A 12,487-nucleotide genomic window follows, 5' to 3' on the forward strand; every position below is an offset into this window, starting at 1 on the left:
GCCTGCAGGGAACACCCTGCTGCCTGCCTGTCCCCCCTGCTCCCAGAGCCGGTCACAGCTGGAGCCTGGGCCAGGTGGGTGCCCCGACCTTCACCCGGGCACAGGGCAACCCCAGGCTGCTGAACGTCACTGGGATGCTGCTCCCTGCAGGAATACAGGAATGTTGGGATGGACAACACCTGGGTTTGAAAGGGGATTTGGGAACAAGGACCTGCAATCCCCAAATCCCAGAGGCTGGAAAAGCCCTCCCAGCCCAGGGAGTCTCAGCTGTGCCCCATGCCCACCCTGTCCCCAGCCCAGAGCTCTGAGTGCCACCTCCAGGTGACACCTCCAGGGATGGGCACTCCAACCCTCCCTGGGCAGTGCCAAGGCCTGATCCCCCTTTCCATGGGGAAATTCCTGCTGTGCCCACCCTGAGCTGCCCTGGCCCAGCCTGAGGCCGTTCCCTCTGCTCCTGTCCCTGTTCCCTGGAGCAGAGCCCGACCCCCCCCGGCTGTCCCCTCCTGGCAGGAGCTGTGCAGAGCCACAAGGGCCCCCTGAGCCTCCTGTGCTCCAGGCTGGAGTTGCAGATCAGCCTCTGAACACCTGGAAAACCTTCGGCAGGATTTCCTCTCGCTGCCCAGGGAAGGAGCACAGGGAGCTTGGTTGTGGGGAGAGCTGAGCCCCATCCCCAGCCCCAGGCAGGACCCCGAGCCCCATCCCCAGCCCCACCAATGCAGGACCCTGCCAAATGTGGGAAGCACTCAGGGAGGGCTGTCCTTGCTCCCTGCTCCCTCCCAGGAAACCTGCAAACTCCAGGTGGGGCCTCTCTTCAAGGATAATCATTTTATTAAGTCTTCAAATGATAGAGAACCTGCTCCATATTAGGTTACTGCCTTCGCTGCTTAATTAACTTTATTCCTACTCTAGGTTTGTTTAGTTTCACCTTCCAGCCTTTGCTTCTCATTATGGTTTTTTTTACTAAATTAAAGTGTTGGAATTGCCTGCCTGTGATGGCTCTAAAGAACACAGAGAAATTGGCTCTTACTTCTCCCTTGGATAAATTAAAAAGGTCAAGTGCCTTTAACCCTTAATTTCTGTATTAAACTGGCTTCAAAGGAGAGACCTCATGGAGATGTTCCAAGGGCTGGAGCCAGGCTGGGAGAGCTGGGAATGTTCCTTGGAGAGGAGAAGGCTCCAGGGAGAGCTCAGAGCCCCTGGCAGGGCCTGGAGGGGCTCCAGGAGAGCTGGAGAGGGACTGGGGACAAGGATGGAGGGACAGGACACAGGGAATGGCTCCCACTGCCAGAGGGCAGGGATGGATGGGAGATTGGGAACTGGGAATTGCTGGCTGGGCTGGAATTGCCAGAGCAGCTGTGGCTGCCCCTGGATCCCTGGCAGTGCCCAAGGCCAGGCTGGACACTGGGACACCCTGGGACAGTGGGAGGTGTCCCTGCCATGGCAGGGGTGGGATGGCATGGGATTTAGGGCAGGGATGGGATTTAACATCCCTCCCCACCCAAACCATCCCATGACTCAATGCCACCCCTCCTCTGAGCCCAGGAACTCCCCCAAGCTGTGTCCTGGTGTACCAGGAGAGGCTGGATGGTCCTGGCAAAGCAATTCCACTCCTGCTCCCATCCCCTCCCCTCCCTGCAGCTCTCTGCAGTCCTGCCCCCTCTCCTGTCTGGCACATGCCTGTGCTTGGAATTCACCCCGACACCTCCGAGGATCCCAACTCCCCGAGAAAAGCAGGATCATGAATAAACATCATGAATAATTTCCTGAGAACAGCAGAACCTCATCCCTGACTGCAGGGAGAGGGCCAGGGGGAGAGCAGTAATTAGATTATTTATGCAGTCCAGCCTTGATGAGATCCATCTCCACACGGCAGTCAGAGGTCGATCCATTGGAATTCCGTGGGAATGCCCCGTTCCTGCAGCAGCTCCGTGCTGTGACTGCAGGTGCTGCCCCACGTCCTCTGGCTCCCAGAGCTCTCCTGGGCTGGAGGGTGCTGCTGACATCAAATTTCAATAGCCAGTCCGAATTTGATTTCTGTATTGTTTTTTGTGAAGCAAGCAGGCAGCGCTGGGTGCAGTCACGGCTCCCCTCACAGCACACCCCACCCCAAGCTCTCCAGAGCATTTACACTGGTTTTCAACCTACAGAGCATTTTCCATGTGCTGGGTTAGTCCAGATCAGGAAATACCAATAAGCTGAGCAGCATTCATCATCTTTCCAGGTGTTCCTTGGCTTCCTTCTTGTGGTGCTCTGGAGGGAGGCCTTACACTGGGGTCTGCTCCATGATTTTGTCAAGGGCATCAAGCTTTTTATTATAAATAAGCATTTCTTTGCTTTGTTATCTCTTTGGGAGGGGCTGCCAGGACCACCCTGCCCTGGGAAGGGGCCCGAGGGCAAGGAATTCCCTCTCTGGAATCCGAATTCCTGCCCAGCTCCTTCTCCTCTCCCCAGCAGTTGTGTGTATCTTCCCTAATTTTAAAACAGAGAAATCTCTCATTTTTTAAACCTATCACGTCCTCAATTTCAATAAAATCGGGCAGCAGAGTATTAGAGCTAATGATATGTTTTAGGGAAATAATAGTTTTATTGCCCTGGGTTTATGATCTTTTTGATTAACTGATTTTCTCAGATCTCTGCACTCCCTCGTTTGTTTTCTGCCTGTTCTTTAGAGCCATTTTTAGGTTATTATTTTCCTGACCACTGCATGTGACATTTTCTAAGCTGCGTGTCCCACACAAGGTCTGGAGTTGAGAGGACACCCAGAGGTTTAACAATGCGAAGTATAAAGATAATAAGGATTTTCTTTTCTTTAGAAATATGCAACAGCGGGGAGAGGGGAGGTGATTTCCTCTGGATTTTCAGTCAGTGGAGATAAACACACAAAAAATAAAGACGGATTGGTAGAGGGTGCCCAGAGCAGCCCCTGGATCCCTGAACTGCCCAAGGCCAGGTTGGACACTGGGGCTGGAGCAGCCTGGCACAGTGGGAGGTGTCCCTGCCATGGCAGGGGTGGCACTGGGTGGGATTTAAGGTCCCTTCCAACCCAAACCAGTCTGGGATTTATGAAAAGGAAACACTCATCACTCTCTCTCTGCTCACTTTGGTGCTTTACCAGGACACCTGCTCTTCCCCCACAGCATTTTCCACATCCAGCTCTGCTCTCCAGGCCAGCCCAGGAGGAGCCCAGCAAAGCCCAGGCTGCCTTTAGAGCCTCTGCAATTCCTGCCTAGGGGCATGATGGATTTTTATCCAGAAAAATGTGTGTTCCTGGTTATTGTAACTTTGTGCTGTAAGAGGACAAAGCCAGAGAGAAATGCTCAATAAAAGAGACGCGATAAAAAAGGGTAAATCTGCTTGGGAAAAAAGCTGTGCCTTATTTTCTCTCCCAAATAAATCAGCTGGGAAAAGCTGAGTCAATAAAGCTCGCTTTGAGCACGGCTCCTTTTTGCTGGTCAGGAGATACATTGCTTGTATGTTAATTGGCCCTTTAATCACTCTGTGTGTGCTGGGCTGCTGCCTTTTGAATCCTGCTGGAAGCTCTGCCTGCCGTCCCTTTATGTCTGGCTTTTATGAGAAGAGCTCCTGAAAAGAGCCCGAGAATGTTCAAAATCTGCAGAGGGCTGAGCTCTGCATCAGCCATGGCAGCTCCACTGCAGCCTCCAGCCCACTCTGGGGCTGGCTTCTGCCAGGTGTCTGCAATCCTCACTTTCTGCCCCTGCAATCCTCATTTTCTGCTCCTGAAATCCTCATTTTCTGGGACTTTCCATCATTTTTGCAGCAGTAGGATAAAAAGAAAAAAAAAATCAGTGGCTCCGGCGTGGCACAAAACTCCCAGCCCGTTTTCAGCTCTGCGATGGAGCAGCACAGGGCTTGGCAGGAGTTTGGCTTCTCTGCTAATTAAGATGAAAAGTGGAGGGGGCCCTTCCCAGGGACAGCAGCTCGTAATGAAAACTGAGAAGGAACTGGGGGAGAACGCAAACAACCCCCATTTTGTTAAAGAAGCAGCAGCAAGGCAGCCATTCCCAGGAGCTGACCACGTTTCGTGGTGGGACGTCTGGCATTTCTCTGGGAAGTGGGAGCTGCTGGCCCAGGATGTGCCAGCCCGGCTCTGTGGGTGCAGCCTGGGAGGAGTTCTGCGTGCTCTTCTGCACTCCCCAGGGATTCCACAGCAAAGCAAGGGGCTGGTTTTGGGCTCGGGGGGAAGGGCAGCAGCTGAGGTGGCCCAGGGTTGTGTGATTCACCTCCCAGAGAGCACTCAGGGCGTGCTGGGTCCCAGGGAGAGGGTGAACATGGGCAGGAGGGTTCCGCTCTCGGGGTGAATCCTGGTGTGGGTCCAGCTCCTCTAGGCTGAACGTAACATCAAACCTGACAGATCCCTCTGTTGGACCCGATCCAGCTGTCATTCCAGCCTGGATGTGGCTGGGGAGAGGGGAGGGAGCAGCCCTGGAACGCTCTGAGGGGCAGGGCTGCTCACGCTGGGCAGGACAGGGACACGGGCAGGGAGGGGGCAGCAGCAGTGCCCTGGAGGGCTGGGGGGGGTCTCAAGGGATTAAAGGGAATCTGGTTGGGATGTGATCCAGAGAGGATAGTAAGAAAGAGATCATGGAACCATGGAATGGTTTGCCTGGGAAGGGACCTCAAATCCCACCCAGTGCCACCCTGCCATGGCAGGGACACCTCCCACTGTCCCAGGGTGTCCCGGTGTCCAACCTGGCCTTGAGCACTGCCAGGGATCCAGGGGCAGCCACAGCTGCTCTGGCAATTCCAGCCCAGCCAGCAATTCCCAGGTCCCAATCTCCCATCCATCCCTGCCCTCTGGCAGTGGGAGCCATTCCCTGTGTCCTGTCCCTCCATCCTTGTCCCCAGTCCCTCTCCAGATTTCCTGGAGCCCCTCCAGGTGAAGTACTCGAACTTCCTGGAGGAATCAGGGGTGCCAAGAAGGATTGGTGAGATGGATCCCCCCTGCAGGCTCTGTCCCACTTTGTCCATCCAGTTCAGCCTGAATTTCCCAGGGGTGGGGTTTGGAGTGAAGGCTGCAGTGAACTCAGAGCTGCCATTTGTGTGAGGCTGTGCTCTGAGTAGCTCCAGCAGCATCTGTGGTTGTTCCTTTTTTGTGGCTCCCCCAACTCTCTCCCAGTCCCCTGGATGCCAAATCCATGCTCCTAAAGGGCCGTGGAAGGCTCACCCACCAGCACAATGCAGCTAAAAGCAAAAAGGTCTCCACATTCTGCAGACACAGAATCCAGGTTGTTCCTGGATTCAGTTACACCTTTGCAGACCTTTGCTTCTGCAGCAGGCAGAGCTGGGAGGCTCCACAGGATCTCCCCTGGCACCTCCCAGGAGCTACAGAGCTGCTGTGGCTCCTGTGCTGCTGCCTGGGCCTAGATAATAATAATAATAATAATAATAATAATAATCATAATAATAATAATAATAATAATAAATGATAATAGATGATAATAATGATAATTATTATCAGTTCTGAGTTCTCCTGGCCCCAGTCCCTGCCCTTGCTGCTGCCCCAGGTGTTTGGCAAAGCTCCTGAGGAGGGCAGGTCCCTAAAGATGCCACCTCAGCCTTCCCTGTTAGCTCAGCGTCCTGCAGCTGCACTGCCCGTGTCACAGGTCACCCTCGCACCCTTCCAGCCCTCTGGTGCTGCAGAGAACTCCTCCACAACCCCAAAATGCGTTTTTCTCCTCCCACGGAGGCAGCAGAGAGGGAGCTGTTCTCAGCCGCTCTCCTGGACCTTTTCTGCTGGGAATATTTTGTTCCAAGGCGCAGCAGAGCGCTCTGCTGAAGAACAAATCAGGCTGTTAGAGCTGCGCTTTAATCTTCCCTTTGGGAACACGGAGCTTCCCAATCTAATCCTGGAGGCAGAGCAAAGCGTTGCCGGGGTTTTAATGCTGCCATCGTCCCCTATTTGCAAAGGTGAGGGAAGAGATCTTTTATGGATGTGCTGGGATGAATGCAGGAAACCCTGCTCGTGTTTATCCTGCCTCAGGCCCAGCCCTGCTGCAGTTAAACCTGAGTTTAAGCAGATGTGGCCTGGGTGATCACTGTGAATGATGAACTCAAAATGTTCCCCCACAGCTTCCTTGGGGAGGGTGGAATTTGTGTTATCCAAGCTTTGGGATAAAAGATTAGATTTCCAGGCTGTGATGAAAAGACTGATCGTGGAATCCCAGAATGTATTTGGGTGGGAGGGACCCTAAACCCACCCAGTGGCACCCCTGCCAGGGCAGGGACACCTCCCACTGTGCCAGGCTGCTCCAAACCCAGTGTCCAACCTGGCCTTGGGCACTGCCAGGGATCCAGGGGCAGCCCCAGCTGCTCTGGGCACGCTGCCCTGGTGTCTCCCGTGATGAGACACAGGGATGGGTGGGAATCCCAGTGCATTAGCTGGTCCCTGGTTCTTACATCCCCTCACTGTGCACCCTCCTGGTTCACACATTTTCTGTCCTGTTCAGGAGCCTTCCCTGGGCCCTTTGATTTGTGCTGCAGCTCAGAACTGACCTCACCCGTGGCTCTCTCTGGGCTTTGGGGTGCCACGAGCAGCTCAGGGCCCTAAACCCACTGTCCTCAGTGCCATAACCTGTGGAGGGGGGAGCTGGCTCTGGGAGGGCTTTGGGGTCCTTCCAGCCCAAACCATTCTGTGGTTCTAGGATCGAAACTAAAATTAAAATGAACAAAAGGAACCCACCAAGGTAGGAAAACTGCAAATGTGTCCACAGAAGGTGGAGACCTTTTGCTTTCAGCTGTGTTGTGCTGGTGGGCTGAGCCTTCTGCAGTCTTTTAGGAATGTGGATTTGACATCCAGGGACTGGGAGAGAGTTGTGGGAGCCACAAAAAGAATGGTTTCTAGGAGAAACAAATTGGTGAGGGGTAATTTTAGGATCTTGGCAGGGTTTAGGGCTGTTCTGGGTCTCCTTTGCTGTGGACACACGAGGGCTGTCGGGGGCTGCAGCGGGAGCGCTGCTGTCCCTGGTGCTGAGCGGGGCAGGGCTGGCTCTAACGGGACCGCGGTCACGGGCACCGAGCCGTCCCAAAATCCCAAAGGACAGCATCCCAAAATCCCCAAGGACAGCATCCCAACATTCCCAAAGGACAGCATCCCAAATTCCCAAAGGACAGCATCCCAAAATCCCAAAGGACATTATCCCTGCACTCCCCCAGGACAGTGTCCCTGCGCTCCCCCAGGACAGTGTCCCTGCGCTCCCCCAGGACAGTGTCCCTGCGCTCCCCCAGGACAGTGTCCCTGCGCTCCCCCAGGACAGTGTCCCTGCGCTCCCCCAGGACAGTGTCCCTGCGCTCCCCCAGGACAGTGTCCCTGCGCTCCCCCAGGACAGTGTCCCTGCGCTCCCCCAGGACAGTGTCCCTGCGCTCCCCCAGGACAGTGTCCCTGCGCTCCCCCAGGACAGTGTCCCTGCGCTCCCCCAGGACAGTGTCCCTGCGCTCCCCCAGGACAGTGTCCCTGCGCTCCCCCAGGACAGTGTCCCTGCGCTCCCCCAGGACAGTGTCCCTGCGCTCCCCCAGGACAGTGTCCCTGCGCTCCCCCAGGACAGTGTCCCTGCGCTCCCCCAGGACAGTGTCCCTGCGCTCCCCCAGGACAGTGTCCCTGCGCTCCCCCAGGACAGTGTCCCTGCGCTCCCCCAGGACAGTGTCCCTGCGCTCCCCCAGGACAGTGTCCCTGCGCTCCCCCAGGACAGTGTCCCTGCGCTCCCCCAGGACAGTGTCCCTGCGCTCCCCCAGGACAGTGTCCCTGCGCTCCCCCAGGACAGTGTCCCTGCGCTCCCCCAGGACAGTGTCCCTGCGCTCCCCCAGGACAGTGTCCCTGCGCTCCCCCAGGACAGTGTCCCTGCGCTCCCCCAGGACAGTGTCCCTGCGCTCCCCCAGGACAGTGTCCCTGCGCTCCCCCAGGACAGTGTCCCTGCGCTCCCCCAGGACAGTGTCCCTGCGCTCCCCCAGGACAGTGTCCCTGCGCTCCCCCAGGACAGTGTCCCTGCGCTCCCCCAGGACAGTGTCCCTGCGCTCCCCCAGGACAGTGTCCCTGCGCTCCCCCAGGACAGTGTCCCTGCGCTCCCCCAGGACAGTGTCCCTGCGCTCCCCCAGGACAGTGTCCCTGCGCTCCCCCAGGACAGTGTCCCTGCGCTCCCCCAGGACAGTGTCCCTGCGCTCCCCCAGGACAGTGTCCCTGCGCTCCCCCAGGACAGTGTCCCTGCGCTCCCCCAGGACAGTGTCCCTGCGCTCCCCCAGGACAGTGTCCCTGCGCTCCCCCAGGACAGTGTCCCTGCGCTCCCCCAGGACAGTGTCCCTGCGCTCCCCCAGGACAGTGTCCCTGCGCTCCCCCAGGACAGTGTCCCTGCGCTCCCCCAGGACAGTGTCCCTGCGCTCCCCCAGGACAGTGTCCCTGCGCTCCCCCAGGACAGTGTCCCTGCGCTCCCCCAGGACAGTGTCCCTGCGCTCCCCCAGGACAGTGTCCCTGCGCTCCCCCAGGACAGTGTCCCTGCACTCCCCCAGGACAGTGTCCCCAGCTCCCCCAGGACAGTGTCCCTGCATCCCCAGCCAGGCTCTGCACAGCTCCCTGTGGAGTTCGAGCTTTTCCCAGCCCTGCCCTCGGGCTGACCCACAGCTCCGTGCCCCGATCCCAGTGCTGCCCAGTGGGGAGCAGGATCCCCCCAGCCCCATCCCGGGGCAGGAGCTGTCCCCTGCTGCCCTGACAGTGCCAGCAGTGCGGGCTGGTGGCAGGGTGACATTATTAACTGTGCTCGCTTCGTTTGCAGCTGTCACACGGCTGCTTTTCCCAGCCCCGCTCCTGCACCGCAATATTTGTTTTCCTCTCATTTGTATGTGCACTTGTCTCTATCGAATTTTGTCTCTTTGATTTCCGACCATTTTCCAATTTATCAGGATCACTTTGAATTCTAATCCTGGCTGCCAGAGCACTTGTAATCATCCCCAGTCTGGTGTCACTCGCTGTTGCCTGGCTCGTGCTGCTGAATTGTTAATATTTCATGGAAGCACACCCACTCCTCCAGAGGGTCTCGTGTGTCCTGTGCCAGAGAATCCTTTGGAGCAGCTTTTGCCATGTTTCTGGGTTCTCACAGCACATTCAGGTCATTATTTGCTTCAGTTAGTGCTGCAGGATAAATTTGGATCATTGACAGCGACCTCGTGGTCCTGGTTGGAAAAACACATCCCAGCTTTTGATGTGCAGCTCCTTTGTGAAGGAATCATTTACACTTTGCTGCTCCTCCTCGCTGTTTGGATTTGGGGTGCCCCTGCCCAGCCCAGCCCAGATCCCTGGGGTCACAGTCCCCACATTCCAGGGGATCTCTGTGATCCCTGTGGGAGGAACCTTGGACAGAAGGAAACAAAAAAAAACCCTTTAGAGCTGGCACACAGAGCTGAGCTGGCAGGAGAGGGGCACTGCAGCAGACAAACCTGGTCCCACAGCACCATCCTGGCCCCAAAAAGCCACAGCCACCCCAGACGGTGCGGAGGGTGAAAAAGTGAATATTTGGCCTGAAAAGCAGGGGGTGTTTCCATGGTCAGCAAGGGGGGGTCTGTCCATGTGCTGGCATTGGGGAACCAAGTCTGCCCAGCTGACCCCACTTTTACACATCCAGCTCCTTGGGCAGAGGTTTGGAATTCCAGCTTTGGAATGTTTATGACACACCTGAGCTGCATCCTCTGCTCCTCTCCGTGGTGCCTGCACTGTTTCCTGCTCTGAGCTCTCCTGAACCCCTCACCCTCTGCCTTTCTGACATGAGGGGCTCCAGCTGTCTTTTCCCAGTGCCTGCTTGGTGTAATATCAGGATTGCAGGCTGGTTTGGGTGGGAAATACCTTTAGGATCATCCCATCCCACCCCTGCCATGGCAGGGACACCTTCCATGCTCCCAGGTTCCTCCAAGAACCAGTCCAACTTGGCCTTTGTGGACTGACTTGAATGCCAAAATTCACAGATTAGGTTTCCTGACAGCTAAAATTTAACCTTTATCAAAAGGAGAAAAAAAAGCTTTTTCTGCTCTTTTCATGTCCTAGATCAAAGCTCGCTCATTTAACTTCTCCCTTGATACTGCATTTTGTCCTTTGGCTCCAGAGGCACGGTGCACACACACAGAGCTGCAGCCCTGGGGATCCAACACCGGGCACACTGAGGGACAGCAGCTCCACCAGCTGCCCCAGGACACCTGGCACGTGCTGGGTGCTCCTGTCACTGGGTGTGCAGGGAGCTGGGCCAGGGGCAGAGCTCCTGCCGTGGAACAGCCTGGAGGGGAAACCAAAGGAAGGGGGAATAGCACCCACTGTGTCTCCTCCATGGTCTGGACAGTCCCTGCTGGTGGCCTTTGCCTTCTCCACACCCTGGACAGTCCCTGCTGGAGGCCTTTTCCTTCTCCATACCCTGGACAGTCCCTCCTGGTGGCCTTTTCCTTCTCCACGCCCTGGACAGTCCCTGCTGGTGGCCTTTTCCTTCTCCACATTCCAGACAGTCCCTGCTGGTGGCCTTTTCCTTCTCCACACCCTGGACAGTCCCTGCTGGTGGCCTTTGCCTTCTCCACACCCTGGACAGTCCCTGCTGGTGGCCTTTCCCTTCTCCACACTCTGGACAGTCCCTGCTGGTGGCCTTTTCCTTTTCCACACCCTGGACAGTCCCTGCTGGTGGCCTGGGCCAGGCTGTGCTGGCCAGCAGTGCCCTGGGCTGAGCGCTGGGTGTTGATGCCCTGGCACAGCACAGGGATGCTGCAGAGGGGCACTGCCAGGGCAGACACAGCTCTGGTGGTGCTGGGCCCAGGGCAGGCTCCTGGTGCTGGAGCTCGCTGTGCCCAGGAGCTGCCCCAGAGCAGCTGCAGAGCTCCTGGTACATTGCATATCACCAACCTGGATGGTGTGGGAAGGAAAAAGCCTTAAATCCCACCCCTGCCATGGCAGGGACACCTCCCACTGTCCCAGGGTGTCCCAGTGTCCAGCCTGGCCTTGGGCACTGCCAGGGATCCAGGGGCAGCCACAGCTGCTCTTAACAATTTCAGCCCAGCCAGCAATTCCCAGTTCCCAATCTCCCATCCATCCCTGCCCTCTGGCAGTGGGAGCCATTCCCTGTGTCCTGTCCCTCCATCTCTCCAGAAACTCCTCCATAAACTCCCCCTGTCCCCTGCTGGGTCCCTCGTGCTCCCTCCCAGCACCCCCTGCCACCCCACAGCCGTGCTGGGGGGCTGGAAACAGCAAAACCCCAACGCTGAAAACAAAGATTTATTGTCCTCTCCTTCTGATCTGGTTCGGTGTGGAGACCTTGGCTTGGGGGAGACAGAAATTCCTGAGGGAATGACACAGGAGCTGCCCTGGCTGTGCTGTGAGGAGAGCCAGTGTCCCACCCAGGCACTGAGTCCCCCAAGGGACATGGGGACAGCTGCTGGCAGCACTTGCCCGGGCTGCTCCTCCAGGGATGGCAAACCTCAGCCATGGGACCTGTGTCCATGTCTGTGTCTGTGCCCATGTCCTCATATCCATGCCAATGTCCCCATGTCCGTGCCCATGTCCCTGTGTCCATGTCTGCTGTCACCGTGTCTGTGCCCGCTGTCACTGTGTCTGTGCCTCACTGTCACCGTGTCCATATCTGCTGTCACTGTGTCTGTGCCCGCTGTCACCATGTCTGTGCCCGCTGTCACTGTCTCTGTGCCCACTGTCACTGTCTCTGTGCCCACTGTCACTGTGCCTGTGCCTCACTGTCACTGTGTCTGTACCCCGCTGCCACCGTGTCCATATCTGCTGTCACCGTGTCTGTGCCTGCTGTCACCGTGTCTGTGCCCGTTGTCACCATGTCCCCTCCTCGCCCAGGGCTCCGTGTCTGTGCCAGGCACTGTGGAACAACCGCCCGAGGATAAATCTCCTTTTCCTCCCCAGCCTCTCCCGTGCCCAGTCGGGAGCGATTCCTGACACTGGATCTCTTATTTCCCCTGCCACGGATCTGCCAGGGCATCGCCAAGCACAGATTTGTATCCTTAAATTAAATTTAGCTACCACGGGCTGAGTGATTTCCTTCCTGATTATCCATCTGTGGGAAACAACAGCCTGTCACCCCTCTCCCTGCGCTGCTTCCCGACTTTCCCACCAGCTGCCTGCAGCTCCACGTTTTCCATCAGCCCCCATGCAGGTCGGGATGCAGCCAGCAGCGAGGGAGGAACTGGCTGGAGAAAAGGAGGTTTTGATCTGCAGAGGCTGAGCACAGAGCAGGGGAAGGACACCCTGGAATCCTCTCACAAAGGGACCAGAGCCTTTGCTCTGTTCTCCCCAGCCCTCCTGTGCTGGGTTTGCCTTAACTGAATTTTTGGTAAGGAATAAACAAACAGTGAATAAATCATTCTGGTGGGCGCGCCGAGCTGTGGGCAGAGCTGCTCTGGTGGCAAAGGGCACATCTGGAGGGGGCACGGCCTGAGGGCTCCCCTGGAGAGCCTGGCAGGCGAGGAGCAGCTCCAGCCTGGCTCCAGGATG

The sequence above is a fragment of the Onychostruthus taczanowskii genome, unplaced genomic scaffold, assembly GCF_017590055.1.
Source record: "Onychostruthus taczanowskii isolate IOZ18803 unplaced genomic scaffold, ASM1759005v1 scaffold100, whole genome shotgun sequence".
NCBI classification, from domain to species: domain Eukaryota; kingdom Metazoa; phylum Chordata; class Aves; order Passeriformes; family Passeridae; genus Onychostruthus; species Onychostruthus taczanowskii.